The following is a 16615-nucleotide window of genomic DNA, read 5'->3' on the forward strand; positions in this document are numbered from 1 at the left end:
TCCCAATTCCTTCCATGAAAAATAAAATTTCTTAAACTCCTCCCAATTCCTTCCATGAAAAGTAAAATTTCTTAAACTCCTCCCGATTCCTTCCATGAAAAATAAAATTTCTTAAACTCCTCCCAATTCCTTCCATGAAAATTAAAATTTCTTAAACTCCTAGCTTCGTCCATTAAAATCTTTCTAGTTTCTAGTCTTTGGAAGATTTCTTCACTCTTTAGAATTGGAAAAATTGAAAGTTGTAGCTCATTAGTTTTCTTTCAAATTTGGCCTGAGATTGATATCACGAGTACTTATAAATTATGATTTTCAAATAAGGAATAATATTTACTCATAAAATTGTTCTAGACATTAAAAGTTAAGATGTGGGGGGAAAAGGCGCTACGCGTTGTCGTTGAGTCATATTTTACGCTTAGTATCTTAAATTAGCTATTTAATTAAAATCGGACTGATTCGCTTCGCAAATGCTATTTTGAAGGACAAGACCATGAACTTCACGAATCAAGAAATACTAACACTAGAGTCCATTCTGGTATTAGTTGTGCCTGCCAATATGCCTACTGCCTTACTTTAATATGCCTCAAAGCTAGAAAGGAGACTCTTGTCAATGGGTTTAAGAGAAAAGGAAAGCGCCCGCGGCCCCACTGTGTGAGACACTCACTGAGGGGACGTGTCACGGTGGGTTACGGTTAAAAAAAGAATTTCGTACGAAGCTTCTGAAGACAAACAACGCTAAAGTCCGCTTTTAAATTGGAGACCTACCACTTACCAGACTTAAGTTTTCCAACTCCGTAGATTTCCATGTTTTAAGATAATTTTCCAATGCCTCCCAACTCCGCAATTCTAATTATCATTATTCCCATTGCCTCCCAACTCCGCAATTATAATTATCATTATTCCCATTGCCTCCCAACTCCGCACACGAAAACTTCCACTGCCACCCAACTCCAATTTTATCCCAGAAAAACATTTCCAACTCCTGGAGTTCCCATCGCTTAAACGCGGAACCCAGCGGGTTTCGGAGTTCTTCCACGGAGTTGCAGCTCTCTAACCCAAAAGCGCGCTAACTTGAAGCGCCTATGTGAACGATAGACCTCGCGTAGAGAACAAGCTTACGCCGAAACCGACTTTTTGCGCGAGATACGACTTCATACTTCGGAATCTACTTTCCGCTTCAGCTAGAGAACCTCGCGCTTGTGTAAAAGAGCCTTTAATGACCATGTACAGTACTAGTTAAGAATAAGGCCCAGGCTGTGAAATTTCAACATCCAAAGAGGTTCGGTCTGGGCGTTAAATTATGAGTCAGTCAAGACGATATAATTGTGGATGGAGCTAAAAAGGAAGGGCTAATCTTTCCGCATTCTCAATCACCATGCTTCTATTTAGAGGGGAAGGATACTTTTTCCCCATCTAGTACTGTAAAGGCTCTTAGGAAACGTAGACACTGTTTGTGTTCATAAAATGGGGAAAGCCTCGGTTTTCGCCTTCAACAAAAAAGGGAGGCTATGAATACAAGAAAGATGGCCGCCTTCACTCGCTCCTTGAAAGGCATAAGCCTTGGTGATTTTAAAGGTTTAATTTTTAAATTGACCGCGATTCCAGTCTAATAGTTAGTGCATGGGGGGAGGGAGGAAGGAGGAGATATGAGTATACCGTAGCTGCAGAAATCATCATTTAATGGCAAGGAATTGAAGTTCCACTAAGTATAATGACGTCAGAATTTGTTTAAAAGGGGCTCGGGGTGTGCGCCAAAGAGGAACTTAAGCGTTGCGCAGACCTGAGCTACGCTAAGGGCTAGGGGTAAAGTTCGGTTTCCTCTCCGTGATATAATACATGCAGAGAAATGCAGGGTGTTTCTGATAAGTCTGCCATAAATTAAAGGGTGTGTCCATGGGGTAAAACTAAGTGAAAACTTTCGTAGAACATGGAGTCTAAATAAAACCAGTTGATAAAGGCTGGGATAGGTTTTTTTAAATAGAATCCGATTTTTTCGTACACTGTTTAACAAGGCGCGTACTAGCTGAGCCCTCTTAGCTAGAGCCGTTCGTCTGACCCCTGTCGAAGATCGAAAAGAATCCAGAATCAGCCGAAGAAATGGACAGTAGCTGCAGTGGCCTGCGAAGTCAACTTGAGGGATGGGTGATAAAATATGGCGACCCTAATAGAGGACAAAGGTGTGGTCATTCCCGTTCAGAGTCCAGCACACAAGGGGGCTGCGACCAGTAAGGACACCAATTTATCATTTCAAACCCTAGGGGAGGGTCAATGGTCCCAAGAACTAGTTTAAAAATAATATCCTTATTTCTTAGACTGCAGTCGAGAGGCTCAAAATTGTGGTCCTTCATGATTAGTCAGAATATGTGGGCAACTTTTTATACAGCGTTTAATACTAATAAAGTTATGTCAAGTTGGCCGTCAAAAACAACGTGTTGCCAGATGTTTTTCAATCAGGCAGGGAAATAAGGGTTTTAAGTTTTTTTCTGAATAAAGCAGACGGATCACGACCGAGGAGTCGCTGTCATTCATGAAATCCCGTAGTGTTATAGCGTTGGCTAGATGTCACCCCAAACGTTCTTAATTACCCGTGAAATCCAACTTAAGAAATCCGAAATCAAGGCTGATTTCGAAATCAAATAAAAAATCACTAAATCGGCAACAAAATCACAAAATCAGTAAAGAAATCATAAAATCAGTAAAAAAATCACGAAATAAACAAAGAAATCAGTAAAGAAATCGTGAAATCCATTACAAAATTCACGAAATCCAAAATCAAAAAAATCGCATAATCCGTCGAAATCACTGTAAAAATAGAAAAATCTGACCGAATCACGGTTCAAATCTCATAATTCCAATGGATTTGAAATCAAACTAAATCCGACGAAATCAAATTGGATTTCGAAATCCCATACACTTTTTCCAAAACGTTCGACCCCTCAATCACGGCTCTTCTCTACTCGTGACTCGTGTAGGGCTGTAGGTCGGCGTGTCTATATTAAAACTGATAATTAACAGCTTAATTTAAATAACATTAATAAAGGTGCTAAGCCTTAACCGCGTGTTTTATAACAAGTACTGTAAGCAGACGACAACTAAAAATAAAAAAGAAACTTCGTAGTTGAAGGATTTCAAGTAGAATCGAGAATAATATGAACCGAACGGAACTGACTTGGATTCCAAAATCCAGTTCTACTGAAGCAAAAACAACTCGCAGTTTCTTAATCATATTCAAGGGATGCCGCGTACAATATATTTTTAAATCTTAACTCGAAAACGGAGTCCTTTTACGAGTCTTAGTTTCTGATAAGTCCGCCAAAATTAAGGGGGATGTTTCTTGAGCGATTTTGAGTCGAATATGTTCTATCTCCAATTTTCCCTCCCCGGGTCACTGTTTTCGAGTTACGATTTGATGGGTGTTTGAGCCTTAGGGACGATACAAGCTAAATTAAATTTTAAAGCATTGTCTTTTGATCAGTTTTTTAATTAAATTTAACGATGATCCGGACACGGCAAAATGTCAAAGAAATTACATTTTCGACTCAAATTTGCCCCAAGATCACCCCACATAATTTCTGACAGACTTTTCAGAAACACGTACCTGTATAGGGTTCATAGGCAAAAATTACATTGTATTGCCCCAATGCTTTTATATAGACATTATTGGTCTAGGAGGATTGATACCCTTTACACCAGGAAGCCAGGCCACTTGGTACTGCACTTTTTCCGAGGGGCTGATCACTTGCGAATTCGAGTGTACAAATGCCCATAAAATCAAATTTCCAACATCTTGGAATTTTTAAAAATCTTGGGTGAAATGCCATATCGGTATCGGTTTGATATCGGTTTAATCGAAGGATTGGGTAAAATATCGGTATCGGTACGTATCGGTTTCCGAAGTATCGGATCATATCGGTATCGGTTTAAACTGGTCTCGGCCCATATTTCATTCATATATCTATCAAGGTCCGTACACTGTGATATATTTCATTCATTGCCTCCTATATCTATCAAGGCCCTGCATTGCGATATATTATTCAAAACAACAACAAAAATGGGAAGCTCCTCTCAGAAACATAATAATTCATTTTCTCTGTATATGAAATGAAAATATGGATAATATTGCGCTCCTTCTTTAATGGTATGAATCATTGCCTGTCTATTAATATTTTACGTAGGAGTAATACGTTTTTAGCGAAGTCTAGAGAGGATAAACATAAGCGAGATTGTTTCGGAAAAAAATACTGCTTCCACTAATGGGTTTATACTCCTTGTTACTGTTGTATAGAGTAATCATGATAAAAGCTTAAAAAATTACGAGAGGACAGACCTTTTTTATCCTCTTGTTTTATTCTTATAAGAATATAAAACATTTATTTTGTATCAAAAAATATTTTTTGGTGCTGAGATTGCTTTAGAAAAATTCAAACGGTTAGGCATTGGTAAAAAAGACATGTGTAAGCAATTTGCAGAGATGATAATTGTTTTACATGTTTTAAATAAGACTGAAGCTTCCACTATTGTGTTTATGCTCCTTGTTTGTTTCACGGAAAACCATCTAGGTGTAGATAACAGTCAGACCAATAATTTCAAAAATATATATTTTAAATCTAATCAGATAAGCCCACCTAGTTGAAAATAGACCTTTTAAATTTGCGGGAGCCATTCTTGAGAATTTTTATTTGCTTGTAGGTTGTCAATTTATCTACCAGTAAATATTTTTGTTTGCTAGTTGGATATTAAGTCAAATTAAGTGGTTGTAAAGAGCCAGCAGGTTTTTGCCGCTTCTTTTTGTGAGTATTTGATTTTTGTATGTAAAATGGAGGAAGATAATGTTGAGAGTAAGGATGAAATGCGGAAGCGCAAAGCGCGGGAAAGGATGAGGGCAAGAAGGTCGACGTTTTCATTGGATACATAAGTTTATATAATCTTCTCGACACGGAGAGGTAATATTTTGGTTTTCCCAACTCGTTAGTGTATTGCTAGTGACGTAGTATAATATTGTAACGTGGACGAGTGAAACTAGTTTCTACTCGGACCATGAACAAAAACCCTGACCTCTTCGGTCACGGAATAAGAGGCAAGTTTGCTCGAGGACACTCGGTACCATCTGGTCAAGTTTCCTCGAGGACACTCGGTACCATCTGGTCAAGTTTCCTCTAGGACACTCGGTACCATCTGGGCAAGTTTCCTCTAGGACACTCGGTACCATCTGGGCAAGTTTCCTCTAGGACACTCGGTACCATCTCGGCAAGTTTCCTCGAGGACACTCGGTACCATCTGGGCAAGTTTCCTCAAGGACACTCGGTACCATCTGGGCAAGTTTCCTCGAGGACACTCGGTACCATCTGGGCAACTGCTCTCGAGGTTAATTTCGCAACCCATTTGGCAAGTGCCCTCCAGAGAACTCTTGGTACTGTTGGCACGAATTAAAACATTACATTAATACAAGCTACTTCGTTGAAACTGGAACTGTTATAGTTGGACTGTATCACTTGGACTCATTTGATGCTAGAATGTCATAATGGGCCTCGAAAACCAAATTACACATATTTTTTAACAATATTATTAATCAATATTTTGGTTATACTTCAACATCAACATTGTTTCAAACATGGTATCATCTTTTACGCCTTGGTGTTTGGATTTGACCTCCCGAGCTAAAAGCTCTTTCTACGGCGGCAGACGAAGGCAATATCGTATTATAAGGGGTCCACTTCATTTGTCGTCGTTGTTGCGTTAGGTGGGTCTACGGTACTACAGATCGTTGATACATAGGTACTTGAATATTTCTCAGCTTCCTACAAGAAGACAGATTTCAAATAGTCCAAAGTTTCCCGTTCTTCGTGGATCGTCCACCAATGTAGCTTGAATTTCGGAAGTGAAATGGTGGCTAAAATGTAGGGTCTACTCTCTGGACTTTCCAAGGCTATCTGAAAACCTAGTATCCAAGCCTTGAATAATAGCTGCCTTAAAAGCGTGACATTGTTCCAACTTATCTATGCGACTTAATGACAATTTTATCTGATAGAGCGTAGGAAGCACTAGCCCCAAATAGCAATGCTCTTCCCCTTGGAGAATATCCAAGGCAAGAGCAACCGGGCGCATGACGGAAAGATATTCAGCGATAAATTCTAAGTCTGTGGCTTTTAAAGAAGGGATTCCCAGGCTATTGGAAATGGCCGGTAGGTGTTCCTTATTATTAACTATTTCTAACAAACAGTCGTAGAATGAATTCCATATAGTTGGGCAACGAGTCGGTAGCCGTTTTGCTAGACGTTCCTCAACATAGTCGCACGATTGTGTCGATCGGCTAAGTTTATTCCGGAGAGCACAACATGTTCCTATGAATGAATTGTAGCGTTTCTTAAAGACGGCATCCTTCAAAGCTTTCTCTGCATCGGTAGTCGCTACCAAATTCAGAGTGTGTGCAAAGCACTTATAATGTCTGGGTAGACTGGAATCGAGAATGGTCTCTTGATCTTCCAAAGGGCCATGCGGGAAACCTTTTACATCTATAGTCTTCTGAAAATCGTGGTCCAGGAAAGAAACATCCTCGTCAGGTACATTGTCAGGCACATGGAGTACTTTAAATGCTTTTCCGAAATTTGAAGCATTATCAGTAACCGTACCCACTAATTTGGGGACATATAGGTCATAATTAGAGTAAACGGAGAATACCACTGCAGCAATTTCCGTAAATATATGCTTGAATTTCATTCGTTGACATGCAAGTAATACAGATACACGTTTTAAAGAGGATGGGTCTATATAATGTCCGGTAACCCGTATAAATGATTTATGATTGGAGCTCCATATATCAGCAGTTGTACATACAAATTCGACACCCGACAACTTGACTCTTAGATTATATTCCATAACCTGTCCTTTCGAAGAGAGCTTGCCCTTGAAACAAGTGGCGTAAGGAGGTTCGACTCCTCCAGACAAACGTTTAATCATACGCCGAAACAATGGTTTTTCAAGCGGATATATCGCATTTCTGATATTATGTACTCCATCACGACCTCGTGCACCTGTTATAAGAAACACCTTTAGGCAGGGATAGCTACCGATCAATAAAATAAGTCAAATGACGATCAAGAGTTACTAATAAAAATCAACTAAGCAAAAACGATCAGAACTGTGACTGAATAGAAAGATTTGAGTTTAAATGACTGATAATGCGCCTAAATATCACTACCACCTATCATCAACTCCCAATCGTGCTGGCCACTCTTACTTCGTCTTTTGTTGGTGGATGAAAGCAGATACGCTTGGTTCGTTCAACTTTAGAGGATGATTTCTTCCTTTTGGTAGCTTTATTTTCTTTTATTTGTTTTAACACGTAAGGGGTGTTTATTCTGAAAACAAAAATGACAAGACAAAGCGCCTGACTGCTTTTAGTTTGCCGCCACTGCTTAGGAAAGGAATCACTGTGACTATGCTTAAACTTTGCATTAGCTTGGAAATGTAAGCAGAGGATCGGAAACCGTAATAATAACAAGAAGGGATATCTAGTTTACTAGGGAGAAGGTATAAGATGCTTAAGTATTCGCGCGCCATAGCCTCAGTCCTCCTTTTATAATACAAGGGGGGGACTTAATAGCAGGCCGAGCTATTTCGACTCTCCTCAGTCGTCAGTAACTTTCGTCATTCACGTCGCGCTGACGCGAGTTTTAAAGAACAAGTGAGATGCTAGTTGTAATTTTGAGGCGGGGAATAACTCCGTCCGGACCTACGTTTGGATTGGAGATAAAGCTAGAAATGTGCCGAATTTATACCTTCTTCCAAGTAAACTAGATATCCTTTCTTGATAATAATATAGAGTTTATCTGAGAATTGATGTGCACACTATGTTTGCGGCTTATTTACAGGTGGATTCCTTTACAATGCATAGCTCCAGTGCTACATCTACTATACTAACTATTACCGATAGCCTCAGTCTCTTTCTATCAAGTTTTGATAGAAAGGAGAAACCATGAAACACAGCGGAGAAAAACTCTTTTTACAACTCCTTTAGAATCTAACAAGTGGCACACTGCCAAGTACTCTTAATAGTATCGCTGTGATTTAATTTTAGGAAAATGTAATGTATTTTGGATTATTTCCACTAGGGGCTACAAGTCTATATTCTAGAAACAGGCCTATTTGGGTATATAACGAAAACGTACCTTAATGTGCTTAAGTAGGTTCCCAGGATGATCTTGATGATTTCAGAATTTTCTATCAGTGAAAATTTAAGCATTGGACACTGATAGAATTAGAGGCATTGCTGGACTCGCCGATTGGAAGAAAAAACTCGCCGTCCAAGAGATATGGAAGTTGGATATTTGAGTGTACACTTGTTGTTTCACGTCTGATGTTATCAGTACTTTCATCATTATTATGGTTGATCTCTGACATGATAATCTATCTCGCAAACACACGCAACGAGAACTGACTACTCCAAGCTCACCGGGTTTATGGCAATTACTTGACAAATTAATGGGAAACTGCTTTTTACGGTGGACTTTATGCGATACACTGCTAAAAATATTGACCTAAAACATGAGTGTCAGATAAAAAACATGCTAAAAATAATGTTCTTAGAAACGAAATTAGATAATAGGTAAAAAAGAGTGAACAGTTTTTGATATACTAGATACGAAATATTCACGAATTGAATTCGGAAAAAGGCTCCTTTATTTTTTCCTAGACTTCATTGGATGGATCTATGTATAGTTATATGTAGTTATTTTAAAAAACTTATCAAAGATATAACTACCTACAATCGTATCTAGATGCATAACTAACGTTACTATAATAAGATATCGCTGAACACTGCTCGGGGATATGAGGGCTGCGTTCAGTAACCGGCATCAAAAACAATTCAAGTAAGATTTAATGAAAAGATGCACACTTGTATATGTATCTGCTGTGTAGTGGTTATCTCACGCGCTTCCTAACCGTAAGAACTCGGGTTCGAGACCACGTGGCTGCGGAGAAATTCTTTTACGCTTGTAAGTATAAATTCACAACTAAATTAGCTCAAAGAGGTTCCAACATCGTGTATCATGGCTCAGTTGGTAGAGCCATTGAATGCCAATCTTGGTCGGTGCCCGAAGTGGTCAGTATCCCATGTAGGATCAGTACCCGAAGTGGTCAGTGCCCGGAGAAGTCGTTTTTAATGAAGTTCGTGCTCAGATACCGGTCTTTTTTATTGTTAGTTTTTAATTGAAATAAGATTTAGTCAAACTATGCCCACTTTTATATGTGTCTTCTGTGCAGTGGTTATCTTATTCGCTTCGCACCTAGGAGACCCCGGGTTTGAGACCACGTGGGTGTGGAAAATTTCTTTCACGCTCGTTAGTTTAAATTCCCAACTAAATTAGCACAAATAGTGGTTTGAAGTTAGGATCTACAATGTTTGTACTACGGGAAAGGCGTAACTGAAATGCAGGTAGATTATTAGGATTAGTTGATTTCTGTTTTGAGTAATCGCTTCATTTGAAATATTATTTCAAGTTTAAAACATCCTTTGGAGTAACAAAATATGGACATTCCAACACAACTTATCTAAATTCATAAATTAGACTTTTTGAAAAGAAAATTAAACAACTTTATCATAAAAATTATTTTTAAATTACGGGCTTCCTGGATGAACTGTTCTTGGCCAATGCTCTTACTGAATATTGCAAGGAACTAGGAGGGCTCCTTATTAATAAGTTGCTATGAAGTTCGTTCATCGAGTTTCATACTCAAGGGATGAAATTTGGTAATTATTTTTGGATTCTTGTGTTTAAAAGATAGATCAGAAACTTTAATTATTTAAACAAAAATCTCAATTTATTTCAATCGATGAAATTCACCAACTTATACATTTTTAAAAGGGTTAAATTAAAAAAAAAATATTCCACGCCCAGATAGATTGTGGAGAGTTTTATTAACTAAGTATTCACTTACCGGCCCGAACCATTCTTTTATCTGGTGGTTCAAGATTGTGTAATTGAAATTTTTAACAATAACAGCCGCGGTGCTTTTTTTCACCTGTGAATCCGTCCGTCCTAAGCCAGCCACCGCTCTATTCCTCGGTTCCGCCGTCGACCTCGCTTCGCAACGGGGTGCCGTTGACATAGCTCCGCCACGGGGTGCCGTTGACATAGCTCCGCCACGGGGTGCCGTTGATATAACTCCGCCACGGGGTGCCGTTGACATAGCTCCGCAACGGGGTGCAGTTGACATAGCTCCGCCACGGGGTGCAGTTGACATAGCTCCGCCACGGGGTGCTGTTGACATAGCTCCGCCACGGGGTGCAGTTGACATAGCTCCGCCACGGAGTGCAGTTGACATAGCTCCGCCACGGGGTGCATTTGTCCTCGCTCCGCCTCTGGGTGCATTTGACCTCGCCCGGCATCTGGGTGCATTTGACCTCGCCCGGCATCTGGGTGCATTTGACCTCGCCCGGCCTTTGGGTGCATTTGTCCTCGCCCGGCCTCTGGGTGCATTTGTCCTCGCCCGGCCTCTGGGTGCATTTGACCTCGCCCGGCCTCTGGGTGCATTTGACCTCGCCCGGCCTCTGGGTGCATTTGAACTCGCCCGGCCTCTGGGTGCATTTGACCTCGCCCGGCCTCTGGGTGCATTTGTCCTCGCCCGGCCTCTGGGTGCATTTGTCCTCGCCCGGCCTCTGGGTGCATTTGTCCTCGCCCGGCCTCTGGGTGCATTTGACCTCGCCCGGCCTCTGGGTGCATTTGACCTCGCCCGGCCTCTGGGCGCATTTGAGCTCGCCCGGCCTCTGGGTGCATTTGACCTCGCCCGGCCTCTGGGTGCATTTGACCTCGCCCGGCCTCTGGGCGCATTTGACCTCGCCCGGCCTCTGGGCGCATTTGACCTCGCCCGGCCTCTGGGTGCATTTGACCTCGCCCGGCCTCTGGGTGCATTTGACCTCGCCCGGCCTCTGGGTGCATTTGACCTCGCCCGGCCTCTGGGTGCATTTGACCTCGCCCGGCCTCTGGGTGCATTTGACCTCGCCCGGCCTCTGGGTGCATTTGACCTCGCCCGGCCTCTGGGTGCATTTGACCTCGCCCGGCCTCTGGGTGCATTTGACCTCGCCCGGCCTCTGGGTGCATTTGACCTCGCCCGGCCTCTGGGTGCATTTGTCCTCGCCCGGCCTCTGGAGCATTTGTCCTCGCCCGGCCTCTGGGCGCATTTGTCCTCGCCCGGCCTCTGGGCGCATTTGACCTTGCCCGGCCTCTGGGTGCATTTGACCTTGCCCGGCCTCTGGGTGCATTTGACCTTGCCCGGCCTCTGGGTGCATTTGACCTTGCCCGGCCTCTGGGTGCATTTGACCTTGCCCGGCCTCTGAGCGCATTTGACCTCGCCCGGCCTCTGGGTGCATTTGACCTCGCCCGGCCTCTGGGTGCATTTGACCTCGCCCGGCCTCTGGGTGCATTTGACCTCGCCCGGCCTCTGGGTGCATTTGACCTCGCCCGGCCTCTGGGTGCATTTGACCTCGCCCGGCCTCTGGGTGCATTTGACCTCGCCCGGCCTCTGGGTGCATTTGACCTCGCCCGGCCTCTGGGTGCATTTGTCCTCGCCCGGCCTCTGGGTGCATTTGACCTCAGACGGTAATCTAGCTTTATTATTGGCAGTCGGTAATCCAGTTTAATTGTCTTTAATCGGTATCTAGTTAAATTGTCTTTAATCGGTAATCTAGTTTAATTGTCTATAAATCTAATCTGTATGTTCCACAGTTTCAGGGTAAGGTTTGTTTAAATTCGCAACTAAATTAGCTCAAAGGGCGTTTATCATTGTGTATCGTGCCGCAGTTGGTAGCGCCATTGAATGTTGGTGCCTGAAAGAGCAATCTTCAAAAATGTTCAGTACCCGAAGAGGTCAGTATCCCATGTAGGGTCAGCGCCTATTGAAGTTCGTGCTCATATACCGAAGTTACTTTTTTCGAGTTAGTCTTTATTTCAAATAAGGTTTAGTCAAATGATCCGTACTTGTATACGTATCAATAATGTAGTGGTTGTCGCATCCGCTTCACATCCGGAAGGTCAAGGGTTCGAAACCACGCGGGTGTGGCGAAATGTTTTATGCTCGGAAGTTTAAATCGACAAATAAATTAGCCCAAATAGAGATCAGCATCGTGTATCATGGCACAGTTGGTAGCGCCATTGAATGACAATGCCAGAAAGATCAATCTTCAAAGATGGTCAGTACCCAATTAAGTCCAAAAGTAGTAAATTGGTCTATGGTGGCGTCATCTATTCAATATCTTTAGAAAATCTGATCCCAAATTTGGTTCAGTTCAGTTCAGTTTAAAAAAAGTCAAACAAGGTGTATACAATTATCCAAAATCCAAAGATTGTTATAACCCCATGTGCCAAGCACATGGTTGGTGAAACAACCTCAAGTAGACGCAGGGAACTTGCTTGCAGCTTATAGTAATACACTGTTTTTTTGCTGTATATTTCTTCGAGTTAAATTTTTTCGACTATGCCTTGTTCATGCAAAACAAATTGCTTAGGCGCGAAAAGGCGGAATATTTGCGTATGCAGAGCAGAAAAGGTGAAATGTACTTCCTTGTGCAAATACGGTGAAATGATAGATTGTGCAAACGGCAAGACGTGTGAATTAAAAATAAAGACAAACAGCGCTAAGAACTGTCAGGTGGTTGGAAAAAAACGCTGTTGGGTTGCTGCCAATAACCAGGTATTTTATTTTCTTCGTAAGTTAATGTTAATCGAAATTCTACAATAACCTAAATTTTCAGACTACCAGCGTTACAACAGCTTAGAAAAAATTCAAGGAACAGATTGACGTAAAAGAGTTGACGCTTTCACAATGCCGCACATTACTAAAACAAATTCAGAGACATGATCCACATATTTGTCTGTTGGATTACTTTAAACCCCCGCAGGAAAAAGATGCCCAAGTAAATGATGTCCAAGACAATGTTTCTGAAGAAAAACTGGATGAAATGTTAAGAAGCGTGGAAGAAAATGCGCAGGATCAACCTTTTACGCTACCAGATGGAGAAATTGCACAACGTTTTTGTCGCTGTAACAACTGCCGCCCTATGAGCACTGTGGCTGAAAATAAATGTTGCCAAAGAGGACGTAATGAGGAATATGTTTGCATAACACACGACGAAAACTTTGTGAACGTGATTTTAAACAGGGAGGTACTTCAAATTCAGATGCAAATTTTCCAACACCTCGTCCATTTTCAAGTAGAAGAGGGTGATGTAAACAGACAATTCCGATATTCCGCATATAGGCAGTTTGTATTTTGGCAATGGGGACGATTAGGACAGGGAAATAGAAGAGTAATCCCTTCCTGTGTAGTTTTAAAAATAAAAGAAACATTCCCACATCCCAATGGGGATTACACTGGATTTAATCCAGAAAGAATTTAAAATAAAAAACAATTATGAAATAAAGGAAAATTTGGCTATTTATTTCTATTAGATGAATGTTAAAATAGTTTTCCTATGGGTTTACTGTTTTTGTCCACAGGGGCGTTCGGTGCACATATCAAAGAGACTTGTTATGTAAAAGCGTATGTCAACAGTTTTCCTCTCTGAACGCCATGAGCAACACATCCTACTTTTTCCTTTGTTAGTTGGCTGTCAATTCCCAGTTTCCGAAAATACGGAACAGTAATAACTGACCTTGAAGAATTTTACGAATCATCTTTCTTTTATAAAAGTGTATTATTTAACATACCACAGCAATTGTAGTGCTGTTCCTCAGCTATAAGTGCGCTTTAGTTACTCAGATTCACCTTTAGCAGAGAGACAGAAAAACAATATTTTCCCTTACTTTCCAGTGGGACGTTTCATCTCTTGCATATTGGTTCTATAGAGAAATATGCATTAGTTATTGAAGAATAGTACTAAATCCTAGAATAACAAAAAAACGGAGAAAGTGTATAGTATATACCAAATCTTTTTTTATAAGTATCACTCATTTCTCCCTTGAGTTAGTAAAATTGAAACAAAACCAAACCCCAAAAATAAATGATAAAAATTTAATTATTATAGAAAAAAATAAAAATATTGAAATCTTAAAAAAAACTTTTAGACATCGGATTAAAAACATTAAACAAGATTTGCCCCAAGGCATATTTGCGCTTTTTGCAGTGTGATATTGTCTTTAATGAAACCCGAAATTAGGGATATTCACACCGACAACGTCAGTTCGAAGCAAAGGCGTGGAAAAGTATAGGAAAAGTATCGATAGCTTAACAACAATCCGTAGTGGCGCGGACGTAAAATATCCGCATCCCACACCGGCGACGTCAGTTCGGTTCCCGCTACCTCCGAGAGACCGCATTTTCTCGTCGAAAATATGATCGAATTTAGTATAGATGTCGCTAGTGATGTGGAGAATCAAATTCCGGCGAGCTCTGCCGCGTAATTTAAATTTACGAAAATATACGCGAACGCGAAACAGCCAGCTGTCCTGCCAGCTAGCCAGCCAGCCTGCTAGCCAGTCAGCCTGCTTCCAGGGGTCTCCGTATAAAGCTTTTACTATGGGCGAAAAGCTTAAAAAGACCTTTAAGACATTGGGACGAACCAAAAAATTCAAAAACCTATAAAAAATAGAACTGAATGTATTCAAGTCTTAAAATTATTGTTCATAGATTAAATTCTTCAAACATAGGGAAGTCCCCAAATTTGGAATATTTTTCCCTAGCCGCTATCTGTTCTGCTCTAGGAGGGCAAGGTGTCAGGGCCAAATTTCTCCGTTTGGTTGTTATACTCGGATCTTCAGGAAAAAGTTCGTTTACATTCCGAACCTCACCTGACAAATGTCCAATGAGTGCTTTATTTGCGGGTATTGTTTCCCTTGAACACAATTAAAAACATTTGAAGAACTTAAAATAGACAAAAACTTTAAGGTACTCATGGTCAAATATATACTCATTAGGGCCTTAATCCCTCTGTGTCCATCCGTGGCTATTTCCGCTATTGAGCAGTGTTGTTGCAGCTTGCCCATTAACCTTTCAAAACAATACACCTCCATATTGGGGCTTTTATTATTAGATAACCTTCGGTCTGCAAATTCGATAGCTACGATTTTTTGCGTTTTTAGGTAAAAGCAGTGTAGCTAAAATTTTTAGCGCAATAGCTTGGTGAATCATTACGCGCATCACATGCAATTATTAAGGGTTATTTTTTATTTACGAATAATGAGAGCTTTAAGAAGTGGAAATTATTAATAAACGAATGCATTATTATTTTGAAATAATGTCTTACTTGGTCAGAATCCCAATATTGCATAATAGCTGAATAACACAGATTGACTTGTTTGTCAATTACAGTGGTTGACGCAATTGTTTTCAAGTTTAATAATTTTGACAAATTTTCAAACTAACAAAAAGGTGTTGAAAATTAGTTATGTAAATTAATCCTGGAATTTGAGATAAAATTTCACACCTTTGAAAAAGAGCAACCTGAATAAAGCAGTGCAGCTGACAACTTCAGGTTTATTCTCCTGTAGTGGACTCCCATTTTTGCTTTCGCTGTCTATAGACTGCGGAAGCATTGTAATTACCACTTACGGCTGGGCGTCTTCTCCCCCCCTTTCTGCCCCTAATTTTTCATGTGACCTGGGAGAATCCATCATAAATAAAGTTACTTTCATTTCAAACTTCCCGCTGGAAATACGAACTTCAGCGACATCTATACGAAGTCCCGTAAATTTTTCACTATTGAAGAATTAATTTTTTGGCACGACCGGGATTTAAACCCGCGACGTCTGTATCCACACAGGCACCAGAGTACAACGCCTTACAGACTGAGCTATCGAGGCTTAGTCCCTATCTACGATTTTCACCAACAGTATCTCACTCTTCCCTCGACGGGCTAGCTATTTTTTTTGCCAGAGAGAAAGAGAAAGAGAGAGAGAGAGGAAGGGGACCACGTGACTCTCGTTACTAGAGCGGCGGGCGCGTTACTCTTGCCTCTCGTTAAGTTGGGGGTGGGCCGTTTCCATGGTAGCGCGCGTATACGAGAGTACTAACACGCAGCGCCTCTGAATTGTAAACTCTTGGCGGGAAATTCGTGAATGGTAGATTGGCAGTAAAGTATGTCGCGTTTTTAGCATTAGAAGGTTTACAAAATTATTTTAGGGATTCTACTCGTCGAAAAGTCTAAATCTAATAAAAACTAAACACATTTTTAACGTAAGAGATATTTGATTTGTAAACCAAACGAAGTTTATACCGTAGTCTCTAGAGAGTGTATCAGGGTAACTTCTGTAATTAATCAAGTTTATGATATTACCATCTATGTAAGTGTTTATATTTTAAGTTACTTAAATTAACTAGCAAGTGCTTACAGATAGACACATTTTTGGGGTTAACTATACCTGTACAATTAATTTGGGTGTTGGGATTAGATAAGCTAAAGCCTAGCTAAAACTTTTTTTTTCTCTTTAAGCACGTTACAGTTTTGGACAAACAAAAAGGATAATTTGATGTTTAATTTAAGTATTGGCATTCGTAATAAAATCTTTCTATTAAAGTTTGATTACTCAAATAATCCTAATAATAAATTTTACCTAGCACAAGCACTTTCTAAGGTTCTTTTCACATTTCAGTAACAAGTTCGGACAAAGAAATATTATCATTT

The 16615-nt window shown here is 40.7% G+C and overlaps 1 long non-coding RNA gene across 1 annotated transcript; it reads right to left on the reverse strand.

The window, feature by feature from the left end:
* Positions 1–14645: 14645 nt before the first annotated feature.
* Positions 14646–15497, reverse strand: LOC149631006 (uncharacterized). The gene is made up of 3 exons (XR_016374094.1): positions 15419–15497; positions 14903–15352; positions 14646–14827 (listed from the first exon to the last, which is right to left on the reverse strand). It is a non-coding gene; the product is annotated as an uncharacterized LOC149631006 (long non-coding RNA).
* Between the last annotated feature and the right edge of the window lie 1118 nt (positions 15498–16615).

The sequence above is a fragment of the Phalangium opilio genome, unplaced genomic scaffold, assembly GCF_054372755.1.
Source record: "Phalangium opilio isolate 3A_F unplaced genomic scaffold, DU_Popi_V2 ptg000101l_1, whole genome shotgun sequence".
Classification (NCBI taxonomy): Eukaryota; Metazoa; Arthropoda; class Arachnida; order Opiliones; family Phalangiidae; genus Phalangium; species Phalangium opilio.